At 40.1% G+C, this 14339-nt stretch overlaps 1 non-coding gene across 1 annotated transcript; it reads right to left on the minus strand.

Annotated features, from left to right (window-relative positions):
- Positions 1 to 2508: 2508 nt before the first annotated feature.
- LOC112630868 lies at positions 2509 to 2619 on the minus strand. The gene has a single exon (XR_003120996.1). It is a non-coding gene; the product is annotated as a small nucleolar RNA SNORA3/SNORA45 family (small nucleolar RNA).
- Between the last annotated feature and the right edge of the window lie 11720 nt (positions 2620 to 14339).

The following is a 14339-nucleotide window of genomic DNA, read 5'->3' on the forward strand; positions in this document are numbered from 1 at the left end:
GATATGTAAATACATTTTTACTTCTCTAAATACAGCTAAACTTCACAAAAGGTTTTAAGACATGCAAATATGTTTCAAACAGGTTTTGGAAACCTTTGAATTTAATGATATCTTGCAATTTTCTCATATTTTTAAGAACATAAAATGCTTATAGCTATTTGAAAATTTGAAATTTGATCTGATTGAAATGTGGCTATCTTGAATGATTTTGTCCAATTTATGATCACATACTGGCATCCTCCCTCAAGCCAGACTGTGTTTGCTTGCTTGTTTTTGTTTTGTTTTGTTTTGTTTGTTTTTTGAGACAGTGTCTCACACTCTGTCTCCCAGGCTGGAGTGGAGTGCACGATCACAGTTCACTACAGCCTCCACCTCCCTGTGCTCAAGCTTTCCTCCCACTTTGGCCTCCCAAAGTGCTGAGATTACAGGCATGAGATCCACACCCGGCCTCAGAAAATGCTTTCTAACTTTGTATTTAGTATTTACTAAATTCTGTATTTTTCACTGATAAATGTGTCAAAATAATAGGATGTTTGAATAAAGGATCCAAAAGTAATACACTCTATTCAATTCACCATCTTTACTCAATTTTAAGCAAAATTTTCTCGTGCGTATCATTAGGGACTCTTGGCCTCTTATAGATTGAATGTGATTTAATCGACTGCAATAATTATTTTTGCTGCTCAAATTGACACACTTTGGCCAGTGGGGGGCCCTGTTGTGTTCTTTTGACACAGTCCCATTGATCTGAATTATTTCTTGCCTCTTGGTACATACAGCAAGTTGCCTCAGGCTCATAATGGCTCCTGGAGTCAGTCATTTCTCCAGGGTATCCTGGAAAGATGCCATAATCTCAGCATTAAGTGCACATATTAGGTTCATTCTCTTAAGCCCTTGTTACTAGTTCGTTTTAACGGACAGAATTGGAAAAACATATACTCTTTTTTTTCTTTTAAAAAGCATAGGTTTCTATTGATATTTCTAATTCAGTTCTGACAGTATGATTCCCAATTAAAGCATTTCAATTTTATTATTTTCCTTCTCTTTCCTTCTACTTGAAAGCTTGATTTCAAACAAATTAATCTAATTACTAATTTATCTGACAAAATTATTAAATAAAATTTAAGATTTCTTTGCAGTTATTTTTATCCTTATACAGTATGCCACTAAGATGTGTAATCAAATTATTTTCTTGTAGAGTCACGCCTCATAGCTCATTCTGTGAGACTTTGTTTTACATAAATCATGTATGATTAATTTGTTTTCAGTTCCGGGAGGTTGTCAGTATAACTAGCTGGCAGTTTTCCTAGAAGGTGGCAGTTTTCAGCCAAGAGGTTTTATTCTTTTGTGATAATAAACCTTTGAGTATGGTAGAAAACTGTTCTGAGTCTACCTTATGAAACGTGGGTGAAGGGAAAATCAAGCAAACGAATTTCCCCAGTTCTGTATGAAAATCTCATTTAGCCACTATCTGATCATTACGTAGTGACCAGGTGCAACATTACACGCAGAAGGTTCATATGCACAAGTTCTGGATGGCACCCAATGCTGTCTTCTACTATTCAATTTCTGAGAATATTAGAACCCACATAGCTTCATGTATGTCATTACAATTTAGTTTAGTCAATAGTAATGACATTAAAGCCTTTAAAATTTATTCTCTGTCTTCTTTGAGCTTCCTTTTATAATATATAACACTTTCCTACCAACATATTATTATATTATACCAAAGTTTACAATGCATAAATCCAAGTGATTCTCTAAGTTGGTTTTATCATAACCTAGTCCCCAAATCTTTAATTTTCCTCTTTCTCTAGTTTCTCTTTATGTATATAGAATGTATCTTCTTAATGCTTCTTAGTCGACTAAGATATTTTTTTTGAAATACAAACAATTCCTTTCTCACCTGGCCTTCTGCAGTCTATAGTTATCTGAGAAGAGACTTAACTTATTTTCAGTCGTTCTAAAATATTCAAATATTCTGCCTTTTCTTTCTTTTATTTTCTTTAGGCGGAGTTTCACTCTTGTTGCCCAGGTTGGAGTGCAATGGCATGATCTCGGCTCCCTACAACCTCCGCCTCCTGGATTCAAGCAATTCTCCTGCCTCAGCCTCCCAAGTAGCTGGGATTACAAGTGTGCACCACCATGCTCAGTGAATTTTGTATCTTTAGTGGAGATGGGGTTTCACCATGTTAATCAGGCTGGTCTTGAACTCCTGACCTCAGGTGATCCACCTGCCTCGGCCTCCCAAAATACTGGGATTACAGGTATGAACCACAATTCCCGGCCATATTCTGCCTTTTCTAGACGGAAAAATATTCTAATTATTTCTAGGGCGTGCCTTCTTAATGGCTTGAGGATTGCAGTGCTAATGCTTTGAGGCTGAATTTTTCTTTGTTCTAATTTTTTTATTTTTTAGAACTTTACAATACACCATGGCAGGTACCATCTGCCTGATAGGTGTGAGGAAAGATGACTGCCAGCCCGTTTTCTAAAACCCCAGGTAGGGCATGTTTCTAATCTGGGCACCGATTGTCTCCACCAGTGAATCAAGACCAGCAGATTCTCTGCAAGTGCCCTAGCACACCAGGACACTCGGACTGTGACTTGAGTCTTGGTGAGGCTGAGTTTTATATGAGATTAAGAGGCACTTTATAGCAAAGCTCTGGGCATCTCCGGTTGGCATCTTTGAAAGTGGAACACCAGGACACTTGTTGGAACTCTACTCAAGGCAATTTTAGGTGACTCTAGGGGCCGAGGAAGAGGAAGTCAATTATTTGGTCTTTAGCTGTTGTGAGACGGGGACAGGGTATGGTCTTAGTGGGTCACACTTGAACAGGAAATTGACAGGACTTCCCAGTGGTTCTCTCAACATCTTTAGTGAGGTTTTGGTTACATTCTTGGCAACTTGTGTCAGAACCTAATCTTTCCATGTATGCATGAAACAATCCTCCTTTAAATGTTTCAGGATATCATAGTTCCAGGATCCACAAAGGGGAAATTAAAATTGGGGGTCACCCCTGGTGTACCTATTGCAGATTTAAAAGACCATGCACTATAATGGCCTGTTACAAACTGAGGAAGGCTGGAAGTGCCCTGCTGACATTTAGACATGGTGGTGCCCATGGAAAGTTGATCTAGCCTAGGGAGGAAAGCAGGATATCCTCTTATTGGATGTTATAGGAAAGATATAAGGAAGGAGGTGTGAAACCGAGGCTAGACAAAAAGATTTAATTTTTGATACCTACCCAAGACCAGAGGGTGCTGAGCTAGAGTGGAGTCTAAACATGGTAACCCAGGATAGCAAAGGCAGGTGAGGTGGTGAAGTCCACAGGAAGACAAGAGGCTCACCAAAGACTGGAGGCTCGTCCGCAACCTCCTTTGCTGAGCTCAGGTTCCTTACTACTCCAAATTCTTGTGGAAATGAGGATTATAGTTTCAAACTTTAAATTAAGGCTCTGTCACATCCTAATCTGTACACAGGAAGAGGAAACAGAGCACGCACACACTAGTGGCTCAACTCCCCAGCCTTCTTAGAATCTTAAGTTTTGTTTGCTCTGTTGATATTTTTGTTTGTAAATGTAACAAATATGAGAAATTAATTTAACGACTTTCATAGCCCATTTACTGAGTAACCCAGAACATATCTGAGAATCAATTTTCTCTGTGCAGGGAATCCCTGGGAAGCAGTGAAGTGTGTGGGGAGGGCATCTGCCTCAAGTGGGGCTGCAGTGCTTCTGGGAGTGGGGAGTGGGATAATGATCAAGCGAAATCCTTTCTCCTCCACTCAGGAGACCAGTGGACACTTACTAAATGTTCCCCTGTTATTCACAGAAACATTTGCTTTAGGCTTTAGTATTTATTAGCTCACCACAGTGTAATTCTTAACAATCCATGGAACAGTCAGCGGGAGGTTGACTTGAGATTTATATATCCCAATTATCACTGACACTTTATTTTCAGAAAAAGTGAGTTGCCAGTTACCAAAACAGAATGGCTCGGTCCCTTCCACCATTGAATATTGACGCAGCTCTTGCCCATTGACTATGTCCTATTGTATAACCAGATGTTATAATAACTTGAGTCCATATTGGTCCTCACATTTAGCCCAACCCAAGCATGGTGGGAAAAGGGGTGGACAATAATTTGCCCCAGATGGCCCCACAGGAGATAGCAGACATATTGTAGCTAGTGTCATTTTTCCACGAAAAGGATCAGTGTTGAGTTCGTGCATTTAGCAACCTTGTCGATCCAGGTGAAGTAGGACTGCGACTCCAGATTTTAACAGCAGCCAGTGTCAGAAGAAGTAGGGGACCAGGCTGCTGCCTCATGCCTGTAATCCCAGCACTTTGGGGACCCAAGGTGGGCGGATCACAAGGTCAGGAGATCAAGACCATCCTGGCTAACATGGCGAAACCCCATCCCTACTAAAAATAACACAAAAATTATCCAGGTGTGGTGATGTGTGCCTGTAGTTCCAGCTACTTGGGAGGCTGAGGCAGAATCACTTGAACCCGGGAGGCAGAAGTTGCAGTGAGCTGAGATTGTGCCACTGCACTCCAGCCTGGGCGACAGAGCAAGACGCCATCTCAAAAAAAAAAAAAAAAAAAAAAAAGAAAAAAAGTAGGGGCAGGGAAACACTAGAAGAAATATAGGATATTATTCAAAATTAGTCACCATTTTGAGTAACTTGGGTTTTACGTTGTATTGTCCCTTGTTAATTGTTTCCTGTGCTTTTAACTTACACTACTCCTTGGTTTGTTTTATGAAATAACCCACACCATGTCTTCCATGTTCCTATCCTCCCTAATCAATATATTACCAACGTAATGGGTAATTATAATATTTGGCTCTAGTTTAGGCCATCGGTTTAAATTCCATTGCACTACTTGATGGCATCGAGCTGGAGTAGACACATCAACATATTATTGTTAGTGGTGTTAACAGGGAAACAGAAGACTATTAGCCTGATTCCTAAGAGAGCTCATGACAACTGAGAATTACTTATGATAATTTTTCAATATAGAAACAAAATTACGCATAGCATTGACAGAACAGGAACAGGTGTATTCGATTTACTACAGTCCACAGTTAACCACTGTATTAGTTAGAGTTCTTAGGTTCCAAGAAGTAGAACCCAACTTAAGCAAAGAAATGTATTGGAAAGATTCTGGAGGATTACAGACCCAATGGGAACCTTAAGAACCATGCTCTAAAGTAGGCAAGAAGTTATTTCCTAGAGAACCAGGAAGCAGGAGCCACGGCAGTGGTCCCAGCAGAAAGCTAGGGCCAGAATACCACCATTGGATTGATTCTTCAGCCGTTCCTTTAGTCTTCAAAGGAAGCAACCCACAGGCCAATTGTGTTCATTTTCTGACTTCCTGGCTATACCAGTGTACCGATAGATAGGACATGATCATTTTGCCTCTTTTTTTGGGAGGCAGGCACCTAAAAATACTATTTCAACCAGACCATGAACATTTGGAGGGAAGTAATTTCTCTAAATGTGCAGCCGAAGGCAACGAATGTCCTCTGCATTTACCAGGGGACCCACCTCTGGCAAAGACCAGCGCAACAGAGGGGAGTGGAGGTTTAAGCTACCCCAGGGTACCTAATTCCTGCATTCAGCTGTGATGGCTCTCAGTCCTGTAAGCCCCTCATGCTATTTCATGCTCATTGTTTAGGTTACAATAGAGGATTCTGGCCTGGCATGGGGGCTCATGCCTATAATCCCAAAACTTTGGGAGGCTGAGGCGGTAGGATCACTTGAGCCCCAGAGTTTGAGACCAGCCTGGGCAACAAACACCCTGTCTCTACTAAAAGTTAAAAACTAGCCTGGTGTGGTGGCACACACCTGTAGTCCTAGCTACTAAGGAGACTGAAGCGGGAGAATTGCTTGAGCCCGGGAGGTCAAGGCTGCTGTGAGCCGAGATCTTGCCACTGCACTCCAGCCTGGGTGACAAAGTGAGACCCTGTCTCAAGAAAAAGAAGAATAGAGGATTCCAAAGACTCTAGTTTTGAATAACCCAGTTATAGTCCCTCCCAAAATGTACTCTCCACCTATTTAAGGACAGTTTCTTTTTCCCCTCAGGACTATAATGAATAGTTCTTACACCACTCTCAGGAAGGGGAGAGTGATCCGTGATGACAGGTAAAGCATCAGGCTTGTGTGGCTTGCTTGGAGTGTCAGCACGATTTAGTCAAATTGCACACTCATGGCTCCATACGTTCCAGTGGCTATGGAGGTTCTTTTCACTTCTTAGGGTCTCCAGGTCTGGCCGATCATCATATTCCATTTCTCTTGGTTATCATGATTGGTGCAGTGTGTGTCAGTTGCTGGAATATTCTACAGCAATGAAGAAACAGTGCCCTTAGGAGTATGCTTGTCTGAGAATAAAGTGAATGTAAAATAAGGCAGAACAATGTTTGAATTCTTAGGACTAATTCTGCATAAAGTTAGAGCTCTTCATGGACGCATCAGTTCTGTGATCCAGGAAATAAATTATTTTTGGAGAAATAGCGAGTATGGGGAAGACCTGGTTGGAATTGAGATAGAATTTCCCCATAGGGGCCAAGCGTGATGGCTCACACCTGTAATCCCAGCACTTTGGGAGGCCGAGGTGGGTGGATCACAAGGTCAGGAGTTCAAGACCAGCGTGGCCAACATGGTGAAACCCCATCTCTACTAAAAATACAAAAATTAGCCAGGCATGGTGGCGCAATCCTGTAATCCCAGTTACTCAGGAGGCTCAGGCAGGAGAATTGCCTGACCCGGGAGACAGAGGTTGCAGTGAGCCAAGATCGCGCCACTGTACCCTAGTCTGGGCTACAGAGTGAGACTCCGTCTCAAAAATAAAAAAAAAACCAAAATTTCCCTATAGGTAGGTGAGATAGGAAGCCCCTGCTCACCACCATCTCCCTTCCTTACCTAGCTCTTGTCACCCAGAGGCAACTATTTTCAAACTTTCGAGATGGATGTTTGGGTATTAACTTCTGTTTTGGCATATACTTTTATAGCTCTCCTATTCCAAAGTTGATGGCTGTTGTGCTTACTGCTTAGTTACCATTTTGCGTTTTCCCTTTACGTTTTAAAAATTTTGTTTTATTTATTTATTGTTTTGAGACAGACTCCCACTCTGTTGCCCAGGCTAGAGTGCAGTGGCACGATCTCAGCTCATTGCAACCTCCGACTCCCGGGTTCAAGCAATTCTCCCACCTCAGCCTCCCAAGTAGCTGAGATTATAGGTACATGCCACCACGCCTGGCTAATTTTTGTATTTTTAGTAGAGAAAGGGTTTCACCATGTTGGCCAGGCTGGCCTCGAACTTCTGACGTCAAGTAACCCGCCCACCTGAGCCTCCCAAAGTGCTGGTATTACAGACGTGAGCCACCACGCCTGGCCTCCCTTTGCTTTTATTACTAGAATTCTCTTGGTTTGGATTCACTTTTTCCTGAATCCCAGGCCTTCCCCTCATCTGATTTGTTTTCTTTCTATTTATTTATTGATTTGAGACAAGATCTCACTCTGTTACTCAGGCTGGAGTGTAGTGGCGTGAACTCACTGCAGCCTTAACCTCCCGGCTCAAGTGATTCTCCTACCTCAGCCGCCCGAGTAACTGGGACTACATGGTCGTGCCATCACACCCAGCTAATTTTTGTATTTTTTGTAGATATGGGGTCTCACTATGTTGCTCAGGCTGATCTCAAACTCCTGAGCTCAGGCCATCTGCCCACCTCGGCCTCCTGAAGTATTGGGATTACAGGTGTGAGCCAGCATGTCCGGCCTATGTTCTTATTTTAGTGAAATACATCCTTCAGTAGCTTCCTGAAAAATAATACATGGGAGATCATTTGTTCCAGTCCCTACATGCCTGATAATGTGTTTTACTCTGACATTTGATCAATAATTTGGTCCAAATTGTATATTGAAATTAATTTTCTTTCACAATTTTAAGAACATCTATAGAGAAGTCTAATGCTTTCCTCCTGGCACTCTGCATGTAACTAATTTTTGTTTTTGTGGAAGTTTTTAGGATATTCTCTGAATTAGAGATCTATTGTGGCAAAACAAATTATCCCTAAACTTAGTGGGTTTGATTTAACATTTATTATCTCATTGTTTCCATTTGGTCAGGAACTAGGTGCAGTTTAGCTAGGCCCTCTGGCTCAGGGACTCTCAAAACACTGCAATGAGGGTTTCAGCTGGGGCTGCAGTAAGGTTTGTTATAATGAATATAATTTTCTTCTGCTTTCACAGACTTCTCATCAAGCTGGAGATAATGAAATAATATTTAAACTGCTGAGAGAGAGAAAAAAAGCATCAATCTACCATTCTTTATCTAGCAAAAATATTATTTAGAAATGAAGATGAAATAGACTTTTTCAGGCAAATGGAAACTGAGAGAATTTGTTGCCTATAGACCTACACTTTCAAAAATACAAAAAGAGAAATGATACCAGATAGAAACCTGGACATATACAGAGCAATAAAGAATATTGGAAATGGTAAATATGGGCTAAAGCAAAAGATTTTTCTTATTTTTCAATTGTCTCGAGAAGACAATTGAATATTTAAAATAGTAGTAATAGTAGTAATAATAATAATGCATTGTTGGATTTGAAGCATATATAGAAATCATGATGACAATGGCACAAACGAAAGGAAGGGAAAATGGAAGGCTGTTGTTCTAAGGTTCACATTATAACTGAAGTAACGTAATATTTTATGAAGGTAGACTAGGGTAGTTAAGGATATATATTGAAACCTTAGAAGAACCATTAAAACAGTAAAACTAGGAGGTATAGCTAATAATCCAAGAGCGGAGGTTAAAAAAAATCCCAAAACTTAATAAACCTAAAAGAGGGTGGGAAAAAAAGGAACAAAATATCTATATAATATATAGAAAGGTAATAGTTAGATGATATATTTAAACCAAAACCTGTCAATAATCAAATTAAACATAAGTGGTCTAAACAGTCCAATTAAAAGGCAGAGACTGTTGGACTGGATAAAAATAGCTAAAGCTATTTTGTTTATAAGAAAACTAGGTTAAACATAAATATTCCTATAAAGCAAAAGTAAAAGGATAGAAAATGATAAAACACTATTAACAGCAAGAAAAAACATAATTTGAAATAGAACCTTTACTAGGAATTAAGAAGGATATTTCAGAATGGTAAAGGAATCAAGGAACGTAGCAATCCTAAATGGGTATGATAGCGTTTTAAAATTAATAAAGCAAAAAAGTTGAAACGGAAAGAGGCTATCTACAATTATAGTTGAAGATAAACACTCTTCCTTTAGTGACTGGTAAAACAAGCCGACAAAAAATGTCAATTATACAGAAAAAGGGAACAATGCTTATATTAGAGTTCTCCAGAGAAACAGAACCAACAGGATCGATCTATCATCCATCTATCTATCTATCTATCTATCTATCTATCTATCTATCTATCTATCTATCTATCTATCTATCTATCTATCTACCTACCTACCTACCTACCTACCTACCTATCTATCAACATTTAAGGAATTGATTCGTGACTGTAGGGGCTTGGCAAATCCAAAAGCTGTAGGGTAGGCTGGCAGGCTGGAGACTCAGGGAAGAGTCGTCTTTCAGGTCCACAGGCAGTCTCCCCGCAAAACTCTTACTTGCTTGGAAGAGGCTAGTCTTTGTTCTATTAAGGCCTTCAGCTAACTGGATACATCAGCCTGCTCACGTTATGAAGGGTGATCTGCTTAATTCAAAGTCCACTGATTCAAATGTTAATTTCATAGAAAACAAAAGTGATGTTTCCCACAGAAGCATCCAGACTAACATTTGACCAAATATCTGGGCACTGTGACTCAGCCAGGCTATTATACATAAAGTTAATCATCAGAACTCTGATCAGACTTGACCCAAAAACTGACAAACTACATATTATTTTCAAGTTTGCATGGAACATTTGCCAAGACAAGCCATAAAACCAGTGTCACTAGATTTAAAAGGATTAGTATCAAAGTGCATCCTCACATCACAATGAAGTTAAATTCATTAAGAGGAAGATACCTGGAAGTTCCGAAAATATGTGGAAATTAGATCATATACTTCCAAAGAATTCATGAATTTAAGAAATCACAAAGAATGTTATAAAATATTTTTAACTGACGGCTGGGCGTGGTGGCTCAAGCCCGTAATCCCAGCACTTTGGGAGGCCGAGACGGGCGGATCACGAGGTCGAGAGATCGAGACCATCCTGGCTAACACGGTGAAACCCCGTCTCTACTAAAAAATACAAAAAACTAGCCGGGCGAGGTGGCGGGCATCTGTAGTCCCAGCTACTGGGGAGGCTGAGGCAGGAGAATGGCGTAAACCCGGGAGGTGGAGCTTGCAGTGAGCTGAGATCCGGCCACTGCACTCCAGCCTGGGCGACAGAGAGAGACTCTGTCTCAAAAAAAAAAAAAAAAAAAAAAAAAAAAAAAAAATATATATATATATATATATATTTATATTAACTGAATAAAAATGAAAACTCTATATATCAAAATTTTTGGTATACAGCTAAAGCAGTGCTTGGAGAAAAGCTTATAGCTTTAAGTGTTTATATTAGAAAAAAGTCTAAAGTAATTCATGTAAGCTTTCATCTTAAACTAGAAATACAGTAAATAATGGAAGGTAACCAATAGAAAAGGTAAATGAAACAAGTTGCTTTATTTTTAAAAACTGATAAACTTCTAGCTTGACTGCTCAAGAAAAATTGGAAGTAGACACAAATTATGAATATTTGGAATGAATAAGAGCATATCACTACAGAGCCTAAAGATCTTTTTTTTTGACAGTTTAAAAAAATCAGCTTTATTGATATAATTTACATACAATAAAATCCACTAATTTGAATTGTACAGTATGAATTTTTGTAATCTATAGTCATATAACTGCCACCACAATCAAGATTTAAGTTATTTTCATCACCCCCAAAAGCATCTGGTCTTTTATTATTATTATTTATTTTATTTTATTTTATTTTATTTTATTTTATTTTATTTTATTTTTGAGACAGAGTCTCGCTCTGTTGCCCAGGCTGGAGTGCAGTGGCGCGATCTCGGCTCGCTGCAAGCTCCGCCTCCCGGGTTCATGCCATTCTCCTGCCTCAGCCTCCTGAGTAGCTGGGACTGCAGGTGCCGGCCACCGCGCCCGGCTAATTTTTTGTATTTTTAGTAGAGATGGGGTTTCACTGTGGTCTTGATCTCCTGACTTTGTGATCCGCCCGCCTCGGCCTCCCAAAGTGCTGGGATTACAGGCGTGAGCCACCGCGCCCGGCCTGGTCTTTTATTATTAAGTGTAATGTTAGCTGTTGGATTTTTGTAGATGAACTTTATTTATTTATTTATTTATTTATTATTATTATACTTTAAGTTCTAGGGTACATGTGCACAACGTGCAGGTTTGTTACATATGTATACCTGTGCCATGTTGGTGTGCTGCACCCATCAACTCGTCAGCACCCATCAACTCGTCATTTACATCAGGTATAACTCCCAGTGCCATCCCTCCCCGCTCCCCCCTCCCCATAATAGGCACCAGTGTGTGATGTTCCCCTTCCTGAGTCCAAGTGATCTCATTGTTCAATTCCCACCTATGAGTGAGAACATGCGGTGTTTGGTTTTCTGTTCTTGCGATAGTTTGCTGAGAATGATGGTTTCCAGCTGCATCCATGTCCCTACAAAGGACACAAACTCATCCTTTTTTATGGCTGCGAGCCTAAAGATCTTTAAAGGATATTAAAGAAATAGTATTAACAACTTTATGCTAATATATTTGACAACTTAAGTAAAATGGACACATTCCTTTAGAAAAAAATTACCAAAACTGGGCCAGGTGCCATGGCTCACACCTGTAATCCCAGCACTTTGGGAGGCTGAGGCGGGAGGATCACCTGAAGTCAGGAGTTTGAGATGAGCCTGGTCAACATGGTGAAACACCGTCTCTAGTAAAAATTACAAAACAATTAGCCAGGTGTGGTGGCACATGCCTGTAATCCCAGCTACGCGGGAGGCTGAGCCAGAAGAATCGCTTGAACTCGGGAGGTGGAGCGTGCAGTGATCTGAGAATGCACCACTGCACTCCAGCCTGGGCGACAGAGTGAGACTCTGTCTCAAAAAAAAAAAAAAAAAAAAAAAAAAAATTACCAAAACTGACTAAAGAAGAAATAAAAAATTGAATAGCCTTACATATGTTAAATAATTTTTATTTATAATTAAAGCTATTTTTATAAAGAGTACTCTGGGACCATAAGGCTTCACAGCTTAATTGTATTAAATATTTAAGGAAAAAATAATACCAACCTTCTTCATAGTCTTTCAGAAAATAGAGGCATATCCATTTTTCTAACTCGTTTTAAGAAATAGCATCATTCTAATATCAAAAGCAAACAAGGACATTGCAAAGAAGAAGGGGAAGAAGGAAGAGGAGGAGAAAGGGAAGTGGGAGATGTAGAAGAAGGAAGGCAATTACAGAGCAATATTTCTCATGAACATAAACACCATTTTTAAAAAAAGTATTAACAGGCCGGGCCTGGTGGCTCACACCCATAATCCCAGCACTTTGAAAGGCCGAGGCGGGTGGATCACAAGGTCAGGAGTTCGAGACCAGCATGACCAACATGGTGAACCCCTGTCTCTATAGCGGAGAATGGTGGCACATGCCTGTAATCCCAGCTACTCAGGAGGCTGAGGCAGGAGAATCACTTGAACCCGGGAGGCGGAGGTTGCAGTGAGCCGAGATTGCGCCACTGCACTCCGGCCTGAGCAACAGAGCGAGACTCCATCTCAAAAAAAAAAAAAAAAAAGTATTAACAAATTAAATTTAAAAAGCGACTACATTATAATCAAATAGGGTTTATTCCAGAAATCCAAGGTTGAATTAAAAGTCAACTAATTAAATCACTAAGTTAATGAATAAAGGGGACAAACTGTATTGTCATTTTAATAGATGAAAAAAAAGCACATAACATTTAAATCCATTTAAGATGTCTAAGCAAACTAGTAATAAAAGGGAACTCCCTCAACCTGATAAAGGGCATCTGCGAAACACCTGGAGCTAACATCATGCTTAATAGTAAAAGACTATTATTATTTTACCCAAAGATTGAGAACAAGGCAAAAATATCTGCTTTCAGTCTTTAAATCAACATAATACTGGAGCACCTATGCAGTGCAAAATAAGGCAAAGAAAAAAAAGAGTCATAGAGATTGGAAAGAAAGAAGTAAAACTTTCTTTATTCTAGGAAAAAATAATCATGTATGTAAACAATCTCACGAAATCTACAAAACATCTACTAGAAATAATAAATGAGTTTAGCAGGGTAGCAGGACACAAGGGCAGTGTACTAGCAATTAATTTACAGTAGCATCAGAAAGCATGAACATAAAGATTAATTTAACAAAATGTGTGTAAGATCTGCACACTAAAAACTACAAAATTGTAGGTTCACACTTGAAAATGTACACAAAGGCAGGCACTGTGAGCTGCACAACCACACACTCATTTCCAACCCTCTTGCCTGCCTCCGTCTAGGAGCTGAAAAAGGCTATGTACCCATTTTTATTTATTTACTTATTTATTTTGCAGCTACCCTTGCAGCTAATGGTAGTCAAAGGACCCATTTGTGGCAAATGAGAGAGATGTAGGATAATCTTCCAGGCCACTTCTGGGACAGCTGCACCCTCTAGCTTCCTGCCCTGGATGTAGATGTGCTGTCTGAAGCTGCGAAAACCTTCCAACCAGGAAGTCGCACACTAAGGTGACAAGTATTCTGACAGCTCTGACTGCCTACTTCCATATTTCCTGTAATATTAAATAATTGATTGCTGTTATGGCTTAAGTCAAAGTTAGTTAGCTATCCTGTTACTTACATTCCATGCTGATACATGACCTCACACAACTGGGAATAGATAGATAATGGCGCCCAAAAGATTAGGAATTCTGCTGGGCATGGTGGCCAAAGATTAGGAATTCTGCTGGGCATGGTGGCTCACACCTACAATCCCAACACTTGGAAGGCCAAGGTGGGAGGATCGCTTGAAGCCAGGAGTTTCAGACCAGCCTGAGCAGTGTAGTGAGACCCTGGTTCTACAAAAAATAAAATAAAATAAAATAGGCCAAGAAAGGCAGATCACTTGAGGTCAAGAGTTCAAGACCAGTCTGGCCAACATAGTGAAACCCTGTCTCCACAGAAAAAAGTACAAAAATGAGCCGAGTGTGGTGGCATGTGCCTGTGGTCCCAGCTACTCAAGAGGCTGAGGTGGGAGGATCGCTTGAGCTGGGAATGCAGAGGTTGCAGTGAGCCGAGATTGT

This window comes from Theropithecus gelada, chromosome 8, assembly GCF_003255815.1.
Source record: "Theropithecus gelada isolate Dixy chromosome 8, Tgel_1.0, whole genome shotgun sequence".
In the NCBI taxonomy this organism is placed as follows: Eukaryota; Metazoa; Chordata; class Mammalia; order Primates; family Cercopithecidae; genus Theropithecus; species Theropithecus gelada.